The sequence below is a fragment of the Carlito syrichta genome, unplaced genomic scaffold, assembly GCF_000164805.1.
Source record: "Carlito syrichta isolate Samal-C Ts95f unplaced genomic scaffold, Tarsius_syrichta-2.0.1 Scaffold315177, whole genome shotgun sequence".
Classification (NCBI taxonomy): Eukaryota; Metazoa; Chordata; class Mammalia; order Primates; family Tarsiidae; genus Carlito; species Carlito syrichta.
In genome coordinates, this window is record NW_007259273.1 from 10,153 (window position 1) to 34,966 (window position 24,814).

At 36.5% G+C, this 24,814-nt stretch overlaps 2 pseudogenes across 1 annotated transcript; one reads left to right on the top strand and one right to left on the bottom strand.

Annotated features, from left to right (window-relative positions):
* Window positions 1-2,130: 2,130 nt before the first annotated feature.
* On the bottom strand, window positions 2,131-3,396 carry LOC103275035 (annotated as a pseudogene). Its single transcript, XR_002481241.1, has one exon. The product of XR_002481241.1 is annotated as a caspase-3-like (transcript).
* Window positions 3,397-19,897: 16,501 nt separating this feature from the next.
* On the top strand, window positions 19,898-21,154 carry LOC110594411 (annotated as a pseudogene).
* Window positions 21,155-24,814: the final 3,660 nt, after the last annotated feature.

Below are 24,814 nucleotides of genomic sequence, written 5' to 3' on the forward strand. Positions count from 1 at the left end.
TTCAGTGTAAGTTGTCATAGTCTTTGTCAAAGATCATTTGATTATAAATATGTGACTTTTGTGACTTTATGTCTGGGTTCTCTATTATGTTCTATAGGTCTACGTGTCTATGTTATACCAATATCATTCTGGTTTTGTTACTATAGTTTAGTATTACATTTTTAAGTCAGGTAATGTGATGCTTTCAGCTTTGTTCTTTTTACTCAGAATTGCATTGGCTATTTGGATTTTTTTGTGTATGTGGTTCCATATGAATTTTAAGATTGCTTTCCTTAATCCTGTGAAGAATGACATTGGAATGGTCATTTTAGTTTCTTCCCATCCTTGAGCAAGGGATATTCCTCCATTTGTTTGTGGTATCTTCCATTTCTTTTGTCAGTATTCTATAATTTTTCATGAAGAGATCCCTCACCTCCTTAGATTTACTTCTCAGTATTTTTTGTAGCTATTGTAAATGGAATTACTTTTTGATTTCTTTCTCAAGGAGATTATTATTCTTGTCTTGTCCCAGACATTAGAGGAAAGAATTTCAAATTTCCCATTCAGTATGATGTTAGCTGTAGGTCTGTAGTATATGGATTTTATTATTTTTAGGTATTTTCCTTCTATGCCTAGTTTATTGAGAGTGATTATCAAGGAATGTTGAATTTTATTAAAAGCTTTTTATGCACCTTTTGAGATAATCATATGGTTTTTGTCCTTCATTCTGTTAATGTGATGCATCACATTATTGATTTGTGTATGTTGAACTATCCTTGCATTCCTGGTACAAATTCCACTTGATCATGGTGTATCATATGTTTGATGTGCTGGTGGATATAATTTTTAACATTTTGTTGAGAATATTTGTATCTCTGTTTATCATATTGGCCTATAGTTTTCTTTGTTGTTTTATTGTTTCTTTATTTTGATACCAGGTTTACAATTGTTGTTTTTTTAATTTTAAGTTTAAATGTATATTTTGAAATAAAATTGCAAAACAACAAATTTTTATAAAATTGTCACACAGAAGTACATCCTAAGATACCATCACATGCTATATTTACTTAGAAAATGTTACAGATCTAGTCAGAACAAATGGCTGTCATTTATAAATGTGGCTTCCTTTCTTTGAGCAAAAAGAAAGCTCATGTGAAATGTCAAACTGAAAGTCTGTGAGACATGATAGTGCAGAACCTGCCCACACCTCCGTGCATGAGGACACTTCGAGCCGCCCTCCCCGGCTAAGTCCTGAGCTCCGGCCTTCAGCTTCCCATGCACCAGAGAGGCTCCGACTGAATGATGAGGCTACAGTCCTGTGTGCCATGATCCTTTTATTACAGTGAACAGTATAAAATGTTACTATTTTCCTTTGATTGTAAACTTCAATAGAAATAACTTAACATGCTTAATTAAACATTTTACTACAAAGAGCACTATGATTTTTATTGTGACTCACCACCTTTGGAAAATTTCCATTTTGGAAGTTTCTTACTTGGTGATTCGTGCCTTGGGGGCATTCGCCACGCACCAGTATGCAGGAAGAAACCAGTTGGTGGCCTTTTCTGAAGGCATGGTCTGTCTACAACCGTGGAACAGGCTGTGCCATGATTCTGCTCAGGCTCAAATCATCTGCTCCCCAATTACAGAGAGCTCAGCCCATCAATTGCTTATTCTTTCCTCACATCCTACTATTCATTATGTAATTTGTATTTGAATATGCTCCTACAGAATTTTTTTCATATTATTCTGCTAATAATCAATAGCTTGAGGTTTATACATGATAGCTCTGCAAATATTTTGCTGGTATATAAAACTCAACTGAGTTGCACAGGAACAAGTCAGAAGATATTTATGCTGGTAGATCAGCTGCATTTCAGCACCTTAGTTATAACTCCATCCCTCTGCAAATGTTGTGTTTTAGCTTTAAAACAGTCAACTTCATTTGCTCAGCTCACGCTCTTTCTCAAATAAAACCTTCAGTTTCTTTTTCAATATGAAACATGATTTCTTTTTAAGACGAAAGACATGCTCAGGACAAATACCACAAAATCATAATCTCAAATAAAGCGTATCTCAAATAAAAATGGAGTTGACTCATCTTTGTATACACCTTTTAAATTAAAGGTTTGAAACTTTGCTCATACCCATGGATCCCTATGTACCTCCATATAATCATTTCTATAGTTTGACAAAAACTAGAATGCACAGTCTCAAGTGGAAGGATATCATTAAAATTCATTATTGCAATTTTAACTTTTTCATAATTACTTGAAAATTCATGGCATAGCATCACTAAAACTTGTAAATTATGAAAGCTATAAATTTACAAACATTTCTTCTCATGACTGCACCATTATTCATTTTTACTTACTCCTAATCAAATTCACTTTTGACTACCTGACTGAGTTTGAGGTAGCTTTGTATTGGTTCTACTCTATGAAAGTGGTATGTCTCAAAGTACCATTTGAGTCATTAAGCTAGATTTAAATGAGGGGGGAAATACAGAACCAGTTACACTGTTTTCTCACTTGGCATAAACTAAAAAAACCCCAAACAACCAATCAATTCTTTAGTGATAAAAATATAGCTCTTTTGTGAGCATGGACACAATACAAGGAATCTGTTTCTTTGCATGAAAAGTAATGTCAAAAGAAAAGGACTCAAATTCTGTTGCCACCATTCGGTTAACCCGGGTAAGAATGTGCATGAACTTCAGCTTGTTAGCATACTGTTTCAGCATGGCACACAGTGACTAGATAAACCAGGACCCATCTTTTGAATTTCGCCAGGAATAGTAACCAGGTGCTGTGAAGTATGCATACAAGAAGTCGGCCTCCACTGGAATTTTCTGACATGCCATATCATCATAAATACCGCTGTCGGTCTCAATGCCAAAGTCCAGTTCTGTACCTCGGCAGGCCTGAATAATGAAAAGTTTGGGTTTTCCAGTTAGACTTCTACAGTAATCCCCTCTGAAAAAACTTGTTATTTTTTTCAAGTCAAGAGGTCATTTGTTCCAAAAATTACTCCTTCTTCACCATGGCTCAGAAGCACGCAAACAAAACTGCTCCTTTTGCTGTGATCTTCTTTATAAACATTGTACATTACTTCCATAATTTCTTCACGGGTCAAATCATTTTTATTCTTGACTTCGTATTTCAAGTTCATGAATGTTTCCCTGAGGTTTGCTGCATCTACATCTGTACCAGAGCGAGCCGCCATTCCTGTGCTTTTATGAAAGTTCTTATTATTAATGATTATACATAAACCCATTTCAGGATAATCCATTTTGTAGCTATTGTCCAAGGATATTCCAGTATCCATTGATTTACTTCCATGTATGATCTTTGTTTCTGAATTTTTAATGGATTTTGAATCCACTGAGCTTCCAGTATTCTCCACAGATACTCTTATTATCGTTTAGCTTCCACAGGCTCCACGCTGCCGACACCTGCCCGCTCTGCTCCGCGCTTGCTTGGCTTCCGGCCCGCGCCCTGAGAAGCCAGCTCCAGAGCTATGCCCGGCCCACCAGCATACAATTGTTTTTTAAAATAATGTTTTACACCGGGCTTGGTGGCTCAGCCTGCAATCCTGCACTTTGGAAGCTGAGGTGAGTGGATTGCTTGAGCCCCCGGGTTCAAGACCCACCTGGGCAACTTGGCGAGACCTCGTCTCTACAATAAATCAAAAAATTAGCCAGGCGTGGTAGCACGCGCCTGTAGTTCCAGCTACTTGGAGGGCTGAGGTGGAAGAATCGCCAAAGCCCAGCAGGTCAAGGCTGCAGTGGCTGGGAGCAGCCACTGCACTCCAGTCTGGGCTACAGAGTGAGACTCCAACTCAAAAAAACAAAACAAAACAAAAAATAATAATTTTTTACGTTTAACTAGCAATCTATATGTTTACTTTTTATTACTGTATTTCACTTTTATTACTTCAACATATTTTTAATACCTGGCATAAATAATGCATAATCCAAATTTTGAGTGTACTTGCAATCAATTTATATAAGCTAATTTTTTTCTGTGTATGGATTGTTTTTCATTTAATTTTCATTTAATTTTTTTATTATAAAGATGTGGGATACAATTCTGGGATAGGTATACAAACGTTGATTATGCAGGTACCCTTGTTGATGAGGTATGCTCCACCCTCCCCTAGCAGTTTCCCTCAACTGCCAATCCCACCCCCCTCCCCTGGGAATTTCCCACTACTGCCAATCCCTTTCTTATAGTATTATAATTGTTCAAGTTCTGCTTATGAGTGAGAGCATATGGTACTCTGTTCTTTGTTTCTGTGATAGATCACTGAGTATGATTGATTCCAAATCCATCCAAGTTGCTGCAAAATTCACGTTTGTCTTTCTTCACGACAGCATAATATTCCATTGTGTACCACATTTTTAAAATCCAGTTCAGCTTTGATGGGCGACATGGTTGGTTCCATGTTTTTACTGTTGTGAATAAGCTGGAACAAACATACATGTGCAGGTATCTTTTTTGTAGAATGATTTGAGTTCCTCCAGTATATTCCCAATAGGAGAATTTCTAGGTCATATGGAAGGTCAATTTCTAGTACTTTCAGAAATTGCCACACTGTCTTCTAGAGAGGTTGCACTCATTTGCAATCCCACCAGCAGTGTAGAAGCATTCTTTTTTCTCCACATCCTCGCAAGCATCTGTTGTTGTTTGTTTTATGAATGGTGGCCATTCTTACTGGGGTTAGGTGTTATCTCAATGTGGTTTTGATTTGCATTTCTCTGATAATGAGTGAAGCTGAGCACTTTTTCATGTGTCTGTTGGCTGTCCATTTACCTTCTTTTGTAAAGTATCTATTCATGTCTTTGCCCACTTTTTAATGGAGCTGTTTTTTTCCTTTTGGCACATTTGAGTTCCTTGTAGATCCTAGATGTTAGGCCTTTGTCAGATATACAGTTGGCAAATATCTTTTCCCATTCTGTGTGCTATCTCCCTGCTCTCTTGATAGTTTTTTTTTTTTTGCTTTGCAGAAATTCATTAGTTTGATGAGATCCCACTTAACTTTCTTATTTCTTAAGATATTGGCCTTAAGAATAGGAATTGGTTGCCAGTTCCAATTTCCATAAGGGTGTCTCCTGCATTTTCTAAGATTCTTATATTTTGAGGCTTTATGTTTAGGTCTTTGATCCATTGAGAGTTAATTTTTGTGTATGGTGATAGGTAGGGGTCCCTGTTTCAATCTTCTGCACGTGATTAGCCAGTTTTCCCAGCACCATTTGCTGAATAGGTTCTCCTCTCCCCAGTGGTTGTTGTAGTAGGCTTTGTCAAAGATGAGTTGAGTGAGGAATTAAGGCTTTGCTTCCAGAATCTCTATTCTGTTCCATTAGTCTATGTGCCTGTTCCTGTACCAATAGAAGGCTGTTTTGATTACTGTAGCCTTATAATAAAGTTTGAAGTCTAGAAATGTGATATCTCCAGTTTTTGGTTTTTGGTTTTTTGTGTTTTGTTTTTTTGCTAAAGATTTTTTTGCTATTCGTGGTCATTTATGTTTCCATATGAATTTCTGTACTGTCATATACAGGTCTGAGAAGAAAGATGTAGGTAACTTAATGGGTATTACATTGACTCTGTAGATTGCCTTTGGTAGGATGGACATTTTAACAATGTTGACTCTTCCTATCCATGATCATGGAATATTTTTCCATTTGTTTGTGTCTTCTTGGATTTCTTTGAGCTGTGTTTTGTAGTTCTCATTGTAAAGTTCTTTCACTTCTCTGTTTAGGAAGATACCGAAGTATTTCATTTTTTGTGTGGCTATGTGAATAGGATTATGATTTTTAATTTGGGTCTCTGCCTGCTTGTTGTCGGTGTATAGGAATGCAACTGTCTTTTGCACATTTATTTTTTACCCTGTGACTTTGCCAAGTTGTTTCTCAGTTCAAGCAGGTTTTTGACAGATTCTCTTGGATTTTCAAGGTATAGAATCATATCATCAGCAAAGAGGTATAACTTGACTTCCTCTTTTCTTATTTGGATATCCCTGATTTCCTTCTTCTGTCTAATTGCCCTAGCTAGAACTTCCAACTCAATGTTGAACAAGAGGTGTGAGAGTGGGTAGCCTTGTCTTGTTTCAGTTTTCAGGGGAAATGTTTCCAGTTTTTGTCCATTTAGCAATATGCTAGCTGTGGGTTTATCGTAGATGGCACTTACTATTTAGAGGTATGTTCCTTCTGTACCTAGGTGTTTGAGGGTTTTTATCAAGAAGGGATGCTAGATTTTATCAAAAGCCTTTTCTGCATCTAATGAGATAATCATGTGGTTCTTGTTTTTACATCTGTTGATGCATTTAATGACATTTATGGTCTTGCAAATGTTGAACCAGCCCTGTATCCTGGGGATGAAGCCTACTTGGTCATAGTGGATGATTTTTGAGGTGTGATAATGGATCCAATTTTCGAGAATCTCATTGAGGATTTTTCTTCTATGTTTATAAAGGATATTGACCTGTGGTTCTATTTTTTTGTTGGATCTTTACCCAGTTTGGATATCAGTGTGATGTTAGCTTCGTAAAATGATTTGGGGCAAATTCCATCTTTCTCAATTGCCTGGAGTACATTCAATAGGATTGGTATCATCTCCTCCTTGTATGTTCTGTAATATTCTGCTGGAAAGCCATCTGGTCCAGGGATTTTTCTTGTAGGTAGGTTTCTTATGACATAGTCAATTTCCTGGATTGTTATTGGTCTATTTAGTGCCTCAGTGTCTTCCTGTTTCAACCTGGGGAGGTTGTGTGATGTCAGAAAGTCCTCCATTTTAAGTTTGTTGCCATACAGGTGTACTTAGTAATCTCTGATAGTCTTTTGTATTTCTTCAGGGTCAGCTGTGAGTTGATCTTTTGTATTTCTTGTTGTGTTTATTTGGGCTTTTTCTCTCTTTTTCTTGATCATTCTGGCTAGAATTTCATCAATCTTGTTGATTCTTTCAAAGAACCAGCTTTTTGTTTTGGTTATGTTTTCTATAATATTTTTGTCTTCTATGTCTCGCATTTGGGCTCTTATTTTGGTGATATGAATTCTTCTGCTAAAGTTGGGGTTATGGTGGTCTTCTCTTACCAGCTCTCTTAGGTGATTTGTTAGGCTCTTAACTTCTGATCTTTCCATTTTCTTGATGTGTTCACATAGAGTTAAGAATTGCCCTCTTAGAACTGTTTTCATGGCATCCCAGAGGTTTTGGTAAGATGTTTCTTCATTTTCAATTGTTTCCAGGAGTCCTTTAATTTCTGCTTTGATTTCAGTGTTGACCCAGTAGTTGTTCAGTGTCAGACTGTTTAGAGTCCATGTCCTTGTAGGCTTTGGGAAAATGTTGTTGGTGTTGATATATATTTTTTTTATTCCGCTGTAGTCTGAGATTGTGCATGGCAAGATTTCAACCTTATGGAATTTGTTTATGCTTGATTTATGGCCAAGGATGTGATTGATCATGGAATACATTCCATGTGGTGATGAGTAGAATGTATATTCTGTGTCTGTCTGGTGTAATAATTTGTGGGTATTGAATAAATCCATTTGGTCAAGGGTCAAGTTTAGGTTCTGAATGTCCTTTTTGATTTTTTTGCCTTTTTGATCTATCTAGGTCTATTAGTAGGAAATTCAAGTCCCCTGCATAATAGTGATAGAGTCAATATCTTTTTTAGTTTACTTAATAGTTGCTTCATAAATGCTGGTGCTCCTGTGTTGGGTGCTTATATGTTTAGGGTGGATGTTTCTTGTTGATGTATTGAACCTTTTATCATTATGTAGTGTCCTTTTGCATCTTTTAAAATTTTTGATAATGCCAGGCTCGGTGGCTCAGCCTGTAATCCCACGCCTTTGGGACGCTGAGGTGAGTGGATTGCCTGAGCCTGTGGGTTCGAGACCCGCCTGGGCAGATTTACAATAAATCAAAAAATCAGCTGGGCGTGGTAGCACACACCTGCAGTTCTGGCTACTTGGAAGGCTGAGGTGGAAGGATTGCCGGAGCCCAGCAGGTCGAGGCTGCGGTGGCCACGAGTGGCTACTGCACTCCAGTCTGGGTGACAGAGTGAGACTCCTACTCAAAAAAATAAAAATAAAATTTTTGATAGCTCAAAGGTTGTTTTGTCTGATATTAAGATTACAACTCCTGCCTTCTTTTGTGATCCATGTGCCAGAAATTTGTTTTCCATCCTTTAACTTTGAGTCTGTGTGTGTCCATTGTGGTGAGATGAGTCTCCTGGATGTAGCAAATAATTGGGTCATGGTTTCTTATCCAGTCTGCCATTCTGTGCCTTTTCAGTGGTGCATTTAGTCCATTCACATTCAGGCTGATTATTGGAATGTGATTGCTTATCCCTGTCATAAAGTTCTTATAAAGTATTTTCTTTGTTTGCTTGTTTTCTTTTGGCTTTGGGGTTGTTGCATGTGTGTGTTTTCAAGTTTCTTGTTGTGCTGTATTCTCTGTTGATTCTGTGCTCTGCTGTTCTCTTGGGAAATTGTGGTCATTCTTTTTTTCTTTCTTCTGTGCTTAATACCTTTTTAAGTGTCTCCTGTAGAGCTGGTCTGGAAGCTGCATAATCTCTTAGGGATTGGATGTCTGGGAAGGATTTTAATTCTCCATCACTGATGAAGCTGAGCTTGGCTGAATAGGAAATTCTAGGTTGAAATTGCTTTTCTTTGAGGACTTTGAATATAGGACTCCAGTCTCTTCTTACTTGTAGTGTTTCTGCCAATAGGTCTTCTGTCATTCTGGTTGGTTTTCCCTGGTGGGTAGTCTGACCTTTCCCTCTTGCTTCCTTTAGGATTTTTTTCTTTTGTGCCTACTTTGTGTAGGTGAATTACTATGTGTCTATCGGTTGGTATTCTCATTTTATGTCTTGTGGGGATTCTCTGTATCTCTTATGCTTGGTTGGTCACATCTCTGGTGAGAGGGGGAAAGTTTTCTTGGATTGTCTCCTGGAATATTTGTTCCAAGTTGTTCTCATTTTCTCTTTCTTCTTCTGGGATACCAATCAGGCATAGGTTCGGCCTCTTGATATAATCACACATCTCTTGTAGGCTTTGTTCTTTCTTTCTGAGTTTTCTTTCTATGCTTTTTACAGATCTGGTTAATTCCATGTTCTGGTCTTCAATCTGAGATTCTTTCTTCAGCTAGATTAATTCTGCTTTCTATGCTTACCATCTTGTTATTTTCTGGATGAAATTTTTATTGCCAGAATTTCTGTTACAAGTGCTTTCAGTGTTGCATCTTGTCTTTCTTAGGTCTTGTTCACTCTTTCCAACCATTCCTTGATCCCTGTTGTATTCTGGGGCCAGTTGTTGGTGACTTCCATTGTTTGGGCACTAAGGTCTGATTTCTCTGGAGTTTTGTCTTTGTTAGACTTGGAATTGCCTGACGTCTTCCTTTGACTTTTCCTCATTTGTGACAGATCTCTTGTTTTTGTTTTGTTTTGTTTTTAAGTTCTGTTATTCAGTGTCAACAGGAAAGGCTTTCCTTTCTGATGTTTGCTCAGTCATCTATTCTTCCCTGATTTGGGCTCTGGATTTGTTCTATTTTGAAATAGGATGGTGAATTGGAAGCTTTGCTGTCTCTTGTAGTTTTTGAAATTTGAATAAACTAGGGGATGGGGCACAAGGAATCAGAAACTATTTGCTAACTAAAATGCTCACTTACTGTGGTATGTGTTCCCTGAGGCCCACTCCCCACCACCACTCTATATGATGATGCAAAGCAGAAACCCATGTAAAAGCAATTGAACACAAACACACACACACCTTAAAACAAACTGGAATAACAACAAAGCAAAATAAAGCAAGCAAAAAAACTAAACACACATACATGCCTAGCTCAAAGTGAATAGAGAAGAAAACCAGAAAGACCAGAGTAAAATAATAATAATAATAATAATAATAATAATAATGATTCAGGCCAAACCCTCACACATATATTGACACAAACCTTAACCTATAAAAAATGAATATTAAAAAACCCAGAAGAACAAAAGAGCAAAAACCACCAACAACAAAATCAAAAGATGAACACTCAATCCTTCACATACACACATAAACAGAAAATGATAAATAAAAGAAAAAAGAGACAGAAAAGGAAAAGAAAAGAAAAAAATTGGGGGGGATGCAGATCAAATCCTCACATGCACAAAGGAAAAATATTTTAAAAATACATAGTTAGCAAACAATCAAAATGTTTTTAAAATTGAAAATTAAAAAAAAATCCCTGCCCTCTTGTTGCATGCTCTGTAATTGTTCCTCTAATCAGGTCACTCCTGCAAAACCACCTCTTTCACTTTCTCCTCAAGGAATGAAGCATGGAAGGAGGAGGGACAGTGGTGGTGGGTGGGGCTGCAGTCCTCCCCTCCCCTCCCACTTTTGTATGGTCAGGGAGAACTCCTCCCATGGGGAGGTATGGGATTGTCTCTTCCCCAGGTATGTACTCTCAATGGGGATGCCCCAGTCAGGCCTATCCTGGAATGGAGTTCTCCTATTGTGACTGATGTCCAGGCTCTGCCTGGGTTTGTCCCTCTCAGTCGTGGCTCAGCTGTGTGGGTCTAACAGTCAGAGGATTGCTGGAGAAGAGAGGGTTTGGGTCAGCCCTGGACTCACCACTGATCTCTTTGGAGTTGTTCCTCATCCTTTTCTGGCCACGACCTTTGTCCCATGGCTGAATCAGGGTAGGAGATGGGATGCCTGGAACTCAGAACTCGTCTGGTCCCTCTGAAGTTTGTCTCTCAGGATATTTCCTCTGGGACACAATCAATCCCTGAGTAGTTGATCCACCGGTCACAGAGATCGGATCTGTTGCGTTGTGGTGAGCAAGTTGGAGCACGTTCCTGTCTCACCTTCAAGATGGTGGTGGGGTTCCTCTCTTGTCCTCTTCCATGGGAACTTGCCTCTGTTCTCCCTCCGCAGTCCCTACCAGAGCCCTGCCAAGTGCTGAAGTGGTGAGACAAAGCCAGGAGCTGGCAGTCTCTCTCCTGCTTCAATGGTGAGGGAGAGCCTGGGGCGATAGTTTCTCCCACTGCTTTTTCAAAGGAAAACTTCTGTCTGTTTAAAAAAAAATGGCACTCAGTTTCTGAGACCTGGAAAGAGGCAGGGAAAAAGTAGAGAAGCTGCAGCATCAGCTGTTGCACCCGGAGCCTGGCCACCCTCTCACGAGCCCCACTTAGACAATATCTCCCAGCGTTTTCTTCCCAGGGTGGGTTTGCTGATTAAAAAAGAAAAGAAAAAAAAAAAGAAAATGGTGTTCAGCTTCTGCATCCCAGGAATAGCTAGTGTCCGAGCCCAACTGCTCTGGCACCAGCCACTGCACCAGGAGACCCCTGACTGTTAGCTCCCTAGTCCTCACTCCATCAGTCTCTCACACGCCCACTCACTCACCAGCATGTACACAAAATTTTCCATACACTCACTCACATGGGGACTCACATAGTCCGACTGTCTCGGCTGCCATCTTCCTGACTCCCCCTAAAATTTCAATAAGTAAATATTTGTGGTTGAAAAGAGAGTATTTTTAAAAAGACATTGTAGTAATTCTTAATTTTTTTCCTGGGAATTGTTCTTTTTTGTGTATCTAATAGGCAGTTAACTTCCCTGGACTAAAAAATACAAAATGCTTCTCAACTACTGCTTGCAGCAGTTGATGTCGCGGCTCAGATTCTTTGGTTTCAAGATGCTGCTTCTTTTATTTTGTCTTTCTTTTCTAGTCTGGCCTCCTGGTTATCTCCACCATGCATGCATTGTTTAGCCATCAGTATATGTAGTTTAGCTATTAGCAAATATTTACCCAGAGTTTACTCTCAGATCTTGAGATTCATTCTTTGTAATTTTCTTGAATCTGTGATTGCTTTGATACTCCTTACTTCTGCTCTCAGACAAGTCAATATCACGTTCATTTGCAGCCTTCAAATCTGTGTGGTAGTAGAGGAATACACTCAGCTGAAGGTATATCAAACTCACAAATGTTATCAAGAATCATTTTGTCTTTTAAGAATATATTTATCTTTGTGTGTGTGTGTGTTGTTTTCACTGAGCTTCCTGGTAACAAGTTAGAGATAATACTCAGGTTTGGTATTTCAGTCTTTTGTAGCCCTCTCATTTACAAAATTTTCCTTTTAAACTTTCAAATTTGCTTCTGCTTTAAATGACATGATCTGCCCTGTTGGGGGTTGGAGTGAGTATACTAGCAACTGTTCTTAGGCAAGAAAACTTCCAACTCACAGTTCTAGCTTTATATAATAAAATAGCAATATTTTTATGTAACTGCTTCTCAAGTTTCTGACTGACTTTGTTTATTTTCCAGTGGCTTCAAATAGTTGTCTTTAATATTTTTATTCATGTTACATAACATTTATCTATGGGAAGAACTGTCAGATTTCTTCACACCATTCCTAACTCCCTTTTTAGGTGATATCTCACATTAATTGCTTTTCTTTATATTGATAACATAAATAAAAAATAAAAATTTTAAATGTTGATTTTAGTAGCACCAAAAACATGAAACAGTTACAATTAAATTTAAGTGTATTCTACACTTAAAACCACAAAATTAATGAATTAAAAATAAAGAAAACTGAAATATGGAGATATTTAATCTATGTATCTAATGCCCTCTTAATCAAAATTCCAGCAGGCTGTGTTGTAGAAATTGACAAGCTATTTCTAAAATTTATATGAAGTCACAAAAACCTAAGAAATCTTGGGAAAGGAAACTTAGACAATTTAAACTCTGATTTCAAAATTACCATAGGACAACAATAATGAAAATAGTGTGCTATTGGCAAAATCGTTGATAAAGGAAAAATAGAAAATAATCACATACATATACAGTCGATTTAACTTCCACAAAGTTGACTATGCAATTTAATGAAGAAAATAAAATCTTTCCAGGAAATATTACTGAAACAACTACACTTTGTCATAAGAAAAATAAAACAGGGTAACCCTTTGGGTCTCCTCCTACTGTGGGAGATTTTCTGTCCTCTCAATAAATCCTGATTTCTCATAAAAAAGAAAACAAGACATAAAGCAAAATAAAATAAAATAAAGTAGTTCCCACTTAATCTTATATATATTATAAGAAATGAAGCACAGACATAAACAGAGAAGTATAGAGTAACTAAAATAAAACATAGGAGAATAGTGTCATTATCTCGGGGTAGGAAAAGACTTTATAACCTGAACATTTTTTAAAAAGACATTTAAAAAGTTAATAAATCAAACTATCCATATTAAAAACTACTCATCAAGGAGCAGAATAGAGGAAAAAAATGATGTAACCACTCTACAAGAAATAACAATTTCTATTAAGCTAAACATAGACATAGTATGTATATTCCATTCATACTTGTAGGGATACGCTTTAGTGCTTCATTCATAATAATGAAAAATTAAAAACAACACAAATTTTCATAACAGGTAAACAAATAAACTAAGTGTGGAATATGTATACAAGCCGGGCTCGGTGGCTCAGCCTGTAATTCCACGCCTTTGGGAGGCTGAGGTGAGGGGATTGCCTGAGCCCGCGGGTTCGAGACCCACCTGGGCAGCGAGACCTCATCTCTACAATAAATCAAAAAATCAGCCAGGCATGGTGGCGCATGCCTGTAATTCCGGCTACTGGGAAGGCTGAGTCAGAAGGATCGCCGGAGCCCAGCAGGTGAGGCTGCGGTGGCTGGGAGTGGACACTGCACTCCAGTCTGCGTGACAGAGTGAGACTCCAACTCAAAAAAAAAAAAAAAAAAAAGAATATGTATACAATGAAAAGGAATAATCATGACAAAACATGTATAAGTACAAAAAGCATTATATTGAGAGGAAGAAAAGAGAAACATCATACATATACCATATAATTTCATTTTGAGCTGACAGAAAAAGAAAATTTATAATGGCAATAGAAGTCAGCTCAATTTTCCTTGGGGCTTTGAGTGGAAAAGACCATGAAGAAACTCTCTGAAGTGATTAAAAATGTTCTAGATCTTGAATTCAGATGTGATTGTTTATGCATATACATTTGTCAAAATTCAGTGAACTCTACACTCATGATCTATATGTTCTGTTTTATGTAAATAATACCTCAATTTTAAAATATATTGATTTCATAATGTAAATTAATGAAAATAAAGCTTAATAAAGTCTTCTGGATAAATAATTTTACATTGAAGAGGAGTGAAGTACTATTTGATGTTTAGAGAAAATATACATTGCAAAATCACCTTCATTTATGATGCTTTAAAAATGACATGTAAGTTCACTTGGGGGTGAATCTCTGTTCTTATTACTATCATAAACATAACTTTTATTTCCATTTTTATGGTGAATGTGTGTTTAAGTTAAATAAACTACTACAAATGTAATATGATACTATGAATAAATAAAGCATGATATATGTTCTTTGAGAAAAGTAAACTGCATTATGTATCCCCAATTGTGTCTTACCTATGAGTTGGTAATTTTTCTAATATTAAAAGCTTGAAATAAGATGATTGTCAGAGTTAGATCATTTGTATCTGATATTCAAACAATTAAGTGATAGAAAACTGTACCTGTTGGCTAATCTGAGAAGTCAGGTTTTTCTGTTAAGTGCTCATGCTTTAATGGAATCCTAAAAACATATTCATCATTGCTAGAAACATTTCTTTCTGTCTTACACAGTTTCTGATGAGAAATCTAGTGTAATTCAATTTTTTCTTCTGTAGATAAAATGTTTTTTTTTTCCTGCTGATCTCAGAACGTTTTTGTCTTTAGTTTTCAGAAGTTTGACTACAATGTGTCTTGGCGTGGAATTCTTTGAATTTATCCTGTTTTGTATTCACTCAACAGAGAAATGAAAAGTCTCTACAAAGAAACAGAAAATATGAAAAAAATATGTAAATTTTTTCTGATTCTTGGTGTGATGAGTGATTTTCTATTGGAACCTGGATATTTGAGGTATTGTGTTGTGACACTCTGAATCTCATGTAAACCTTCTGTTTTATCTGGCTTCTTACTCCCTCCAGCAGGAGAAAGTGAGAGTACTAATATTTTACTACCAGGTTGGGCTAGAAGTCCAGTTTCCTTACTCAGCCTCTGTTGACATCTGGGATGAGAAGAGCATCTTCCTTACTGCTGAGCTGGATGGGATTTCCAGTTCTCCAAAAAATTGTTTGCTTACTCTATGTTAGCCACCTTGGAGGGATGCCTTTTTATAGTACCCATATCCTCCACTGACACCACTGAGGACACCAATGAGGACTGTTACTTCTAGAAGATGGTGAAAGTCCTGACTTTCCACTATTCTGACACCTCCATAGTGGAGGGGTGGGACACCTCACCTCTTCTAGGTGAAGCTGGAAATCCCAGTTTCCACAGACAGCTCAAATAGTGAATCAAAATGAAAGCTCATTACCAGTTTGCAGATATCCTAGGTTCTTATCCAGTCTTCTCTGTCATCACCCCAGCAAGGACACTGAGGCACCTTGTGAGAGACTCATGAGTATGGAGTCTAGGTCTTTTGTGGCGGGAGGTTACAATATTTTCTCTGGTGTTTGCCTGTAATAAAGAAGTTATTCTTTAAGCATTTTCTATCTTACATAGGCTTCTCTTTCCTAAACTTTTGTTTCAGCAAAAATATATATTAGTCATGGATATATGAGGTAATTTTGATTCATCAATAATTTTATATTAAAATTTTACTTTTTATAGGCCTAGCATGGTGTCTTATGCCTGTAATCCCAGTTTTTGAGAGGCCATGGTAGGAGGACTGCTTGAGCTCAGGAGTTTAAGACCAGTCTGGGCAATATAGCAAGACCTCATTTCTACAAAGAATTAGAAAATAAAAATCAGCTGAACATGGGATGGCATGCATCTATAGTCCCAGCAACTCGGGAGGCTGAGATGGAAAGATCACCTGAGTACAAGTGTTCAAGGCTAAGGCCATAATTGTGCTGCTATACTCCATCCTGGGCAACAGAGACCCCAACTCAAATAAATAAATAAACAAATCAGGTTGGAGAGACAGATCAATGAAATAGAAAATATTTTTATTTATTTTTTTACACTTGACATTTTCTTTTTTATATAAGATATAGTAAAAACATTTTTTACAATCAAGCTATAAACACTTTTGTTACAGATAAATATGAGTTAATCAACCAGATTTATAAGCATATATATGAGATGTTCTAAAAGATATTTACATGTATATAAATATGATATTCTAAAAGATATATATATATATGAATATATATGATACACATTGTTTGTTTGTTTTTTTAGTTATGGGGTCTTACTATGTTGCCCAAACTGGTTTTGAACTCCAGCCTCAAGTGATCCTCTCACCTCAGCCTGACGCCAGGCTAGGATGATCAAATATCACCTGAGTTATGGTGGGGGATGAGGAATTTGATCAGATATTGAAGGTGATCAGGTATCAAGAGTAGGGCATTCTCTCTAAGTTGACTTAGCAAGATTCTTGCTGTAGCTGGATGATGCAGGGCCAAGGAAGGATACTGAAGTCTGAATTCAAAGTCCAACTGAAAAGAAGGCTTAGAGGAGCTTGGCTAAGTCTGGACAAGAAAAAATCTTTGTCAGTGAAAGACTGAATTACATGAGTATTTGGATTGTAAACTTCATTCACTCTCCCTTAAAACAAAACTCATAGTAGCAGGAAGCCTTGTTTAGGGCAGGATAAGAACTCTGCAAGTTTTAAATCCCCAGAGAGTCCCAGAAGAATTTTTACAAGTGATGTGTTACACAAAACTCTGAATCTAATGAGAGTAAATTACAAAGTTGGATGAGAAAGTTCTCTGCTCCCTCTGATGAAAGATGAGAGGAATCCCTTGGGGTTTCCTAAACAAAACCAAACCTCTAGAGCTGAAGAATCTCAAGATGTGATAATAATCAGACAATATCTCTAAACTAGTAGGGGAAAAATGTTCTAAACCATTGTAATTTAGTGTGTGGTGGGGACTGATCACAGCATATATAGCCTGGTTTCACACCTCATGTCACAACTCCAGAGCCATAGAAAGCTGAAGTTTGCACAAACTCAGGACTTTCTTCATCACTTCCCATCTGGGGAAATTCAAATTCAAAAGATGGAGTGATGTTCCCAGTGTCCCTAAGCTTACAGCAATAAAGGTAAGAATTTAGATTTTTCAGACTAGTAATTTTCATACTAAGTTAATTTCTTTCTCTTATGAGTTGTCTCCAGCAACAATGTGAAGACTGTCTTTGGGAAATGTATACCTGTGATGGTGAATTGGCTTTTGAGCCTGATAAAATACACAAGGCAGAAGATTATCCTAGATGATTTGACTCTCTTCTCCTCATAACTAATTGTCACTGCAAAAAGAAAGAATCTTTGACATACAATTGCATATTTTCTTCAAATCACCATTTCTCTTTGACTTTGGAAAGGTTTGTGTGTGTGTGTGTGTGTGTGTGTGACACACACAGTATAAATGTCAGTGGCTCTATATCCCAAATTAAATTTGACATAAGTGGATTTAGGGACAACTTCAGAGGCAATTGAGATTAAGGTGGCATATAGCATCCTCCCTACATGCACACACACACACACACACATTTTAGAGTATACCAGAAACAGAGGAAATTCAGACATTTATACTCCAGGGCTGATAATTCACCAAGTGAATATTTGGTACACAGTTAAGTAGTGACTAAACTTTTTTAAAGAGGCCTATTCTGGAATTTGTGTTGGCGATTCTTTGCATTTTCAAAGAATCTGAAATTTCTGAATTTAATAGCAACTCTGAAAACAACCTCAACTTTCCACACCTGAACTGTGTTAGAAGGGATAGAACATGTTTTATGAAATCAGACTGTTTCTCAGATAGTATGTTAGAAAAAGCTTGGTTTTTGTACTAAAGACACCAGGTACTAAAACAACTTCTTATTTTGCCAATATATTCCATTTTTCCTTTGATATTCTTAGCTAATATTTTAGTTTTGAATCTCTATAATTGTCTTTCTTAAAGATTTACTATGAAGGGTCAGATGTGTTTAAGAGCCTTGGTGTGTGAAGTGCTCTACCGATGGAAGAAATTTTCCATAGTGGCTTAGGGGTAAGCAGAAGGGATCTATTGTGACCTAGTATTTCTGGGAGGGAAAGGATGCCTTTTGGAACAATCCAAAATGCTGCAGAAATCTGATTATGGGGGGAAAGCAGAAGAATAATCTGCAAGTGGATTTGGAACCCAAGGATACTAAATTTGGATACCAAACAAGTTTATAGTAAGAAGCCTCAGGAGAAAGCCCAAAGTTTTAGTAGACACTGTCCCTGCTGATATACTCTTAGGCAACAGGACAGAAAAACGCTCTAATGTTCTCAATGGGAGATGACTATCACATATAAGGAGAGTGGATACAGTGAGAGAAAGGGAAACAAATACAGAAAAAGTTGATAGGAAATTAAAAAAAATAGATCCTGTGATTCACGTATGGTTGTAAGAGAATATGTTTAGGGCTTGCCAGATCTAACAGGAAAGGAACCAAAGAGACCTATAAGATAGAGCTCATGGGGTTGTGGATTATTTCTGGAACCACTTATAATTTAGACTGTTTTTCAACTGGCTCTTTATCTCTCAACTAGATTCTGCCATGAGAATGCCTAACCTTATCCTGAACTAGACCAAATTAGAATGGAAAGTCTGTTACTCCCCATGCTAAAAAATCATAAGCTGTACAGTGCTGGATAACAAAGTAAAACAGAAAATGCTTATAAATTAAGCACATTTTTGATGATTAACCCATCCATCCAAAATTTACTGCAACTTATTACCTTCTTAACATGCTCCTTGTTACCATCTCTGAAACATACAGAAATATATGACTTATCTCTTGAGGATAAAAAGTAAGCATTGAGAAATAGAAAGTATACATAATTAAAGTCAAAACAATATAAATATATTACTTCCTAGAGATACTATTTCTTTTTAAAATCAGTAAAGTAATCATACCTGTCTTACACATTACACAGCTGTCCTATCCACTTTATATTTATGCTGTGAAGAGTAAAATCAATAAACATTTGAAAGAATTTGGAAAAATGCAGACGCTACCAACTCTAGTTATTAAATATACTGACATATGGTACAGGAAAAACATTTGCTCAATATGCTACAAGGATGAAAGGATGTGTTAAATATAAGGACAAGCAATGTGTTGTCAAAATCAGAGGCATCTGAGATTAAATCTGATGTTGAATTATTGAAAAATTCTTACAATGACTAAATAGCATTTATCTTTTTGGATGCTAAGCTTGGCATTAATGAAATGGACAAAATCTCAACTGCCACCGCCTCTATGCTTGCATAAAGAGTCAGTTTATCAAGATCATCCAAATATTCTAATTAATTACTATAAATTCTTTGGATTTCTTCCTATATTTCTTTCTTCCTTCTCATGGTAGGTGGGTGAGAGCATGTGCTTTCCTTTAATATTTTAGGACTTAAATGACTTCTTTAAAAAGTAAAATGATTGTGGTCCTCTCCAACAATTATAATTTATTATCCAAGTTTCATCCTAAAGTATCTAGGAAATCAATTATCAATCTTTACTCTGTAAACATTTACAGACTATGCATTATGTGGAAGTTGCTATGTTGGAAACTAACTCTGTCTATCAGCCACTTAATTTTTTTCAGTGTTCAGAAAGGAGTATTTTCTCCCTTTTCATATTATCGGCCAGTAATTTTTTGAAGCAATAAGCCAGGGCAAGCTTTCTTGCCACAAAATAAGTCATCAGTAATTAATTGCTGAATAGGGGAAAAATTAGTAAACAAAAAGTGGGACAAATGCATCACCTACATACACATGGTTTTGCTAAACTAAATGAAAAAGCAGTTGAGTGTTGTAACTGATAATTTGTCTTATTGAGAGCAAAACTTTCATATGGTAATATCAATGAATAATGGATACTTTAATGTTTATTTGTTGTTTCTTTCAGATTTCAGACATTAAAACAATGAAGGTCAACCAAACAACCCTTAAAGAATTTATTCTCATTGGTTTATCTGTTTACCCACATGTACAGATACTCCACTTTGTGGTCTTCTTTTGCCTCTAGCTTCTCACTCTTGCAGGTAATGGCCATCATGGGCCTAACTTGGGTGGACAGGTCTCTCCACACCCCTATGTACCTCTTCCTCAGTGCACTCTCCTTCTCTGAGACCTGCTACACATTGGCTACCATACCCAAGATGCTAGAAGATCTACTGGCCAAGAACAGAAGCATCTCAATCACATGTTGTGCCTTACAGATGTGTTTCTTCTTGGGACTTGAGGCACAAACTGCATCATCCTCACTTTGATGGGGTATGACTGCTTTCTTGCCATCTGTAACCCTCTACAATATCCACTGCTTATGACCAACATTGTATGTGGACAACTTGTGGCCTCTGTTTGAGCTGCAGGCTTTTTTATCTCTCTGATGGAAACAGCACTGATATTCAGGGGTTCTTCTGCAGTCCCAACCTTGTCAAACATTTCTTCTGTCATATGCTGGCTGTTGTTAGGCTGTCCTGTATAGAAAGTGACCTCATGGAATTCATTGTAACAGTGATCTCAGTATCAGGCTTGCTGGGTACCTTCCTGCTCATCATCTTAACTTATGTTTTTATTCTTTCTACTGTCCTTAGGATCCCTTCAGCTGATGGCCAGCAGAAGTCATTCTCTACTTGTGCCTCCTGCCTCACAGTGACGAAGATAAGTGTTTGGAATAATTGTGGCAGGGCATACAATGTGTAAAGGAGGAAACCAGACAAACACAACATCAGTTCTTTATATCACCATGAAGAAAATTAGAAACACGTTGGAGTTTATATTACAGAGTAGTGAGTGATTGCAATGAAAATGCATACTTCAAGCCTAGGGAAATTGCTGAATCCTTTTCTCAGTTCTGTTTTTAATCAACTCTGTGAGTTCAAATACAAATATAAATTTGTACTGGGATTTGGTGTATATAGAATTTATATTAAAAGTATTGCAATAAGTTTGAATTCTATTATTTCTTCTTTTTTTAAAGCAGGATTTATTAAATGGACAGAAAATCTCCCACAGTGGGAGGGGGCCCAGAGGGGTTGCCTGAATTCTATTATTTCTGAAACTGTTGTGAAAGTGAATGAGGTAATAGATACAAATTATTATGGACATTAAATGATTAAATTTACTACTTGTCATATCTTTCTTTCTTTCTTTGGGATAATTTCCATGGCACATATGCAGACAACATCTCTGCTATCTTCAACCTATGATCATTGCTTCAGTGACAGGAGTGCTTCTTTTAGTTTGATTCCACTCTTGACAATGGGTTATTCAATTTAGGGAAGCAAAAAGTCTAGAAATAAAGTTTACTCCCTCATGGTGTGTGCAGAGGATATTATGTTAAGTCTAGACACAAGTCTCTGAATCTGAATTTAGATCAATTAACCTATTTTGCCTGATATATTGACTTTGACAGAAATTGCCATTTGCTAGAAATAAGTAAATAAATGAACGTTAAATATACCCAAGACTCATGCACATATGGAAACTTGCTTTATGGAAAATATAGCCTTACAGAGCAGTGAAGAAATGACAGACTTTCAATAACTGGTGCTAGGAAATAGCATATCCATATGGGGAAAAAACAAAATATGAGGAAAAAAATTGATTTCTTAGTATCAAAGACTAAGTTTGAAAAACAAAACAATAAAAGTTTCAAAAGTAATATAAGATGTCTTCATTAATTTGGTATAGGAAATATTTAAACTATACATAAAAATTTTAACTAAAGTTGAAAAGATTAATTAAATCAAAATTGAGAAAGTGTATTCATCAACAAGTCACTACCTAGGGAGAAGATAGGAAAGCTAAATAATAAAACTATGAAGATATTTCAGAGAGCAATAAGTATAAGATTAAGGGAAGTAATGACTTTGAATTGGGCACAGAGAGGGACAGATGAAGCAGCTTCTGGATGACCAAGTAATTTTTCTTGATCTAAGTAGTGATTACAAAAGTTTTGCCTTACAAAAAATTCACCAAGATATATATTTGCTTTAATGATGTTATTTATGTTTATTTTATAGGAATTAAACAAAAAACCCACAGAAAGAGAAAAAATCTATAGCATACAAATGGCAAAAACTCTCATTTTGCATATACAATCATGCATCACTTAACAATAAGGATACACTCTGAGAAATAAGCCATTAGGTAATTTTGTCATTGCACAAACATCACCAAATTTACTTACACAAACATAATATATACCTAAGCTATATTGTATAAACTGTGTGGCTTCTAGGGCACAAACCTGAACATTATGTTACCATACAGAAGACTATAGGCAATTATAGCACAATGGTAGGCATTTGTGTGTTTAAACATATCTAAATATAGAAAAGGTACAGCAAAAAATTAGTATTGTAATCTTATGGGACCACCATTGTATATGTAGCCTGTCATTGACCACATTAAACAGTATTTGACTGTAAAAATTTTTCTTAAAATAGATAGAAGTTCACAAAAACAAATCAATAAAAAGACAATAACAAAATTGTTTGAGAGATGTGAATAGATCCTTTATAAAAGAGAATATCCAAATGTTCAATAACTATCTGAAAAGCCACTTTATCTTATTAGTAAGCATGAAGAGAAACATAAAACCCCAATGAAGTACCATCACATGCCCATTTGATGGTTAAAATTAAAGGCTGAATTAAAAAGTGCCAATAAAAGTGCAGAACAACAAAAATTATGTATTCACCCTTGTAAGAGTATATATTGGTTTAGTCATTTTAGAAAACAGTTTGGTATTATAGACTTAACTTTGATGCTCCTACCTAATGGCTATGTTTTTCTACTTTTAGGTGTGTCTCCTTGAGAATTGTGTACAATTGTGTACCATAAGAAATGTATAGTCTGTTCATAAAAGCAATATTTGAAAAATGACAAAAGCTAAAAATTACTTAAATAATCACACACAGTAGAATAGACAGAAAAATTAAGGCATATTCAGGTATGTATCAACATATAGTAATAAAACTGAATTAACTATAGCTACATACTTCAGCATACATGTGAAATTTTTTTTCCTGTTTATATCATGTTTTTCTTCAATAATCTAAGATATGCATTACATTCAAAGACTGACCCAATTTTTTTCTATTGTAGATGGAAGAGCATATTTTGTTATCATTTTTTTATTAATCAATATTTTTATTATGATTTTGTGGGGTACAGTTAAGGGTTAGGTGTACAATTACATTTCATTCAGGCACCCTGTTGATAAGAGGTGTTTTCCCATCCCCAGACAGATATTTGCTACTGGTAATCCATCCCCCTCGCTTCCATAGTTTCTCAGTACCATCAGTCATTATCTTATAGTATTACATTGGATGTTCAAGGTCCATTATATGAGTGAGAACATGTGATACTCGGATCTTTGTTTCTGTGAGAGGTCACTCAGTATTATAGACTCTAGTTCCATTCAGGTTGCTGCGAAATTCATGATTTTGTTCTTTTTTATGACTGCATAGTATTCCATTATGTATATGTACCACATTTTTAAAATCCAGTCCTCTTCGGATGGGCAGCATGGTTGTTTCCAGGTTCTTGCTATTGTGAACAATGCTGCGATAAACATATGTGTGCAGGTATCTTTTTTATAGAGTGATTTGAGTTCTTCAGGGTATATTCCCAGTAGGGGGATTGCAGGGTCATATGGAAGGTCGATTTTTAGAGCTTTTAGGAATCACCACACTGCTTTTCACAGAGGTTGCACTAATTTACACTCCCACCAACAGTGTAGAAGTATTCCCTTTTCACCACACCCTCTCCAGCAGCTGTTATTTTTTGAGTTGTTGATAATTGCCATTCTGACTGGAGTGAGGTGGTGTCTCAGTGTGGTTTTGATTTGTATCTCCCTGATGATTAGTGAGGTTGAGCATTTCTTCACGTGTTTGTTGGCTGCTTGGATGTCTTCTTTTGTGAAGTGTCTGTTCATATCTTTTGCCCATTTTATAATGGGGTTGTTTGTTTTCTTCTTTTCAGTACGCTTCAGTTCCTTGTAGATCCAGGATGTTAAGCCTTTGTCAGACCTAGAGTTGGCAAATACTTTTTCCCAGTCTGTAGGCTGTCTCCCTGCTCTCTTGATGGTTTCTTTAGCTTTGCAGAAGCTTGTCAGTTTAATAAGGTCCAATTTGACTATCTTCTCTCTTATGATCTGTGGGTTTCGGGTTTTGTACAGGAACTGGATGCCAGTTCTGATTTCCATGAGGGTATTTCCTTCCTTTTCTAAGGTTCTTATGGTTTGAGGTTTTACATTTAGGTCTCTGATCCATTTAGAGTTAACCTTTGTGCATGGGGATAGATAGGGGTCCTGTTTCAATCTTCTGCATGTGGTCAGCCAGTTTTCCCAGCACCATTTACTGAATAGGTTCTCCTCTCCCCAGTGGTAGGTGGTGTAGGCTTTGTCGAAGATGAGTTGGTTGAGAAATTGAGGTTTTGCTTCTGGAATCTCAATTCTATTCCATTGATCTATATGCCTGTTCCTGTACCAATACCAAGCTGTTTTGATGATTGTAGCTTTATAGTAAAGTTTGAAGTCTGGTATTGTGATACCACCTGGTTTTTTTTTGCTGAGGACTGTTCTGGCTATTTTTGGACGTTTGTGTTTCCATATGAATTCCTGTGTTGTTTTTTCTAGGACTGAGAAGAATGTTGTTGGTAATTTAATGGGTATTGCATTGAATTTGTAGATTGCCTTAGGTAAGATGGACATCTTCACAATGTTGATTCTTCCGATCCATGAGCATGGGATATTTTTCCACTTGTTCATGTCAGG